Source organism: Camellia sinensis, chromosome 8 (genome assembly GCF_055761805.1).
Source record: "Camellia sinensis isolate YWXY chromosome 8, ASM5576180v1, whole genome shotgun sequence".
NCBI lineage: Eukaryota > Viridiplantae > Streptophyta > Magnoliopsida > Ericales > Theaceae > Camellia > Camellia sinensis.
The window spans coordinates 192,767,380-192,770,319 of record NC_138968.1 but is presented as its reverse complement, the minus strand read 5'-3'; the positions used below and the strand labels follow the sequence as shown (position 1 = coordinate 192,770,319).

The following is a 2,940-nucleotide window of genomic DNA, read 5'->3' as shown; positions in this document are numbered from 1 at the left end:
ATTTAGTAGCCAAAAGTTTTTCTTCATTTTATTTTTATTTTTAGCTACTAAATATTTAATAGCCAAAAGTTTTTTTCCCATTTTATAAATAAAATTATCCATATACTGATAAAATTAGCAACTATTCCACAACATGCACACATTTCACTTTCAACCATTAAAAAAAAAAAAAAAAAAAAAAATCATATTTAACATCAAATTAATATTTCCAAAAAAAATTCCATACAAATCAGGTATAATCCAATCTCAAAAATATAATTCCGTACATAACGGAGGATTAAACAAAATTAATATCCAATTGTTAATTTGGCAACAAACCAACTAACAAAAACACAAAAAACATAAAAACGTAAAGGCCATAAAATAAAATAAAATTAAAAAACTAGTGATGAAGCCAGTTGCAGTCCAACCCTCAAAGCAATTACTGAAGCAAAGCTGAAAGCTGCATACATAAATTAATATAGATCAGTAACACATATCACAAACAATTGCTAACGAAAGATAGCACAAACAGATACATAGTTTTTGGACAACATCAGTTGCTAAGTAACAAGTGTTACATCCAAGCACTTCTCAATGTCCGGGGTTTTTGGACAACATCAGTTGCTAAGTAACAAGTGTTACATCCAAGCACTTCTCAATGTCCGGGATCTTCCCCTGATAACCACAACAAACAAGAAGCAGGAGCCAGCAAGATTCAAATTTCTTATGAACATGACAGAAAAGCAAGCAATTCCTAGTTTACGTGAATCAAATTTGACATATATAGAGTACCTACAGTTTGGTAATGACTTTAAGACAGAAAAATGCAAACATATGTTTAGGCTACAACCTCATCGTAAGATTTTCAAAAACTCGTAATTTTAAAATATTTAGCCAGAGACCGGATCAAAATAACCATGTCAAGTTAATTTCTACAACTTCACAAAAGCATAATTTAACTCCACTTAACAAAGCATAGTTTCAACATTTAGAAATTGACTGTATCTGTATGTATCCGATAGCCCAAACTTGCATTGAGACTAACATGCCGCAATGCAAATATGCAACCAATCATTTGTGTAAATTGGCCCACCAATTTATTCCAGCACAAGAACCAGCACCAAGCACCCCACCACCACAGCCAGAGACAGAAAAAGATTCCACACCACATTAATAAGTTATTTGAGTAAAAGAAACTGCTGTCCTTGCAAACAGCTTTTACAAAACAACTTTTTTATCCATATATTAGACAGAGAAGCTACTGTATTTAAAAGAAAAGAAAGCTGAGTGCAGACAAAAAATAAATTCATTGCACAATATTATTTAAACATTAAAAAGCACGATTTGCTGTCAATTTACTCTATTCTAATGTGATACTAATTTGTTTAGGTAGGTTCAAACTACTTTATTGTGGAATAATCAGTGTCTCATGGGTGTCTCCTTTAAACATGGGGTGGCCCGTAGTTTCCTTGGAGAACACAAGAAAACAAATATCTCTTTAACATGCTACTTTAATCAACTATTGAGTTAATTTCAGCATAAACTGACCAAAATTGAATTATTTTTTGCATTGTTATATTAACTTCTATATACAGATGTAAAGCAACCCAAGAATGAAGTGAATTCCAACATCAGTCACTATGTTTGGTTTCACTTTTCAAAAAACACTTTTTAGAAAATTCTACTTTCTTATTTTCCGTATTTTTTTGTTTTTACTGATTTTTTTTAATATTTTAAGCATTTTTTTAAATTTTTAGACATATCTAACTTAGATGTATCTAAAAAATAAAAAATTTGTGAAGCAAACCTTTTAAAAATTCACTAAATACCCAAAATATAAAAAAAAAATATGAGAATTCAGTACATTTTTTGTATTTTTATGTATTTATTAATTTTTTAAAAATATTTTTTCAAAATTTTCTACCTTTTAGATATATCTAAGTAAGGTGCATCTAAAAAGTTAAAAAAAATGTTTAAAATTTAAAAAATATTCACTAAAAACAAAAAAACACGAAAACCAAAAAACTTAATTTTCAAAAAACTTAACTCAAAAAACTCAAACCAAACACACTGAGTACCTTTTGGAATAAGTCATGGGTTTGGAGCCCAATATGTGAACACAAAGCCCTTTTAGAACGCTTAACACAAAGGAGCTGCAATCCATTTTGGGCCCTCCATGAAATCCACCAAGGGGGTGCCTTCATCCAACTCTGCAAAACACAAGTGAAGAAGATTTTCCCTGAATTGTCCAACTATGTTATTAGAATGACCTTTCCCTTTATTAAGTTTATACATCATACCCTGAAAAAGAAAAAATAGGAAAAAAAGAAAAAGAAAAAGAAAAAAAGAGTAGAAGAAGGAAAGTGATGTAGTGCTAATCGAAACAATAATAACAATCTTAAAATCCGTTGATTCACACAAAAATACCGGAAATAAGACTCCTCTTTAGACCCGTTGATTCCCCAAGAATACTGAGTTTAAAGGCTCAACCAAAGTTGGAACAAAGAGTAATAAAACTCAAAATATATTAATCAAAAAAACTTTAGAGCCCTAAGGCTTTACACCCACTATTTATAAGAAAAACAGAGGCTAACTCCACGAAGCAACACACAGGTTTGGAAATAGACTAAGGCAACGAATAAAATATAATAAACTATGGCAACAAGGAAAAGCTAACATAAGACAAATAATAAGGCAATTGCCAAAAGTGAACATAATAATAAAATAATGGCAACTAAAGCCATTGCTTGCTGTGCTGGTAACGAATTGCTTGCTGCTTGCTGTGCTGGCGATGTGCTGGCTGCATCATTCCTTCCCTGGATGGAGAGAATTTGCCATCGAATTCGTAGCCTCGTTGGTGGTGTTGTCACCGTGATAAGGAATGAGGTATCGAACGTTGAACACATCGGAAGTACGAATATGACTAGGCAACTGCAAACGGCAGGCATTTGAATTGAT

General features: G+C 31.6%; 1 long non-coding RNA gene across 1 annotated transcript; it reads right to left on the bottom strand.

Moving 5' to 3' along the window:
- Positions 1-236: 236 nt before the first annotated feature.
- LOC145797410 (uncharacterized) lies at positions 237-2,544 on the bottom strand. The gene is made up of 2 exons (XR_014338940.1): positions 2,061-2,544; positions 237-442 (listed from the first exon to the last, which is right to left on the bottom strand). It is a non-coding gene; the product is annotated as an uncharacterized LOC145797410 (long non-coding RNA).
- Positions 2,545-2,940: the final 396 nt, after the last annotated feature.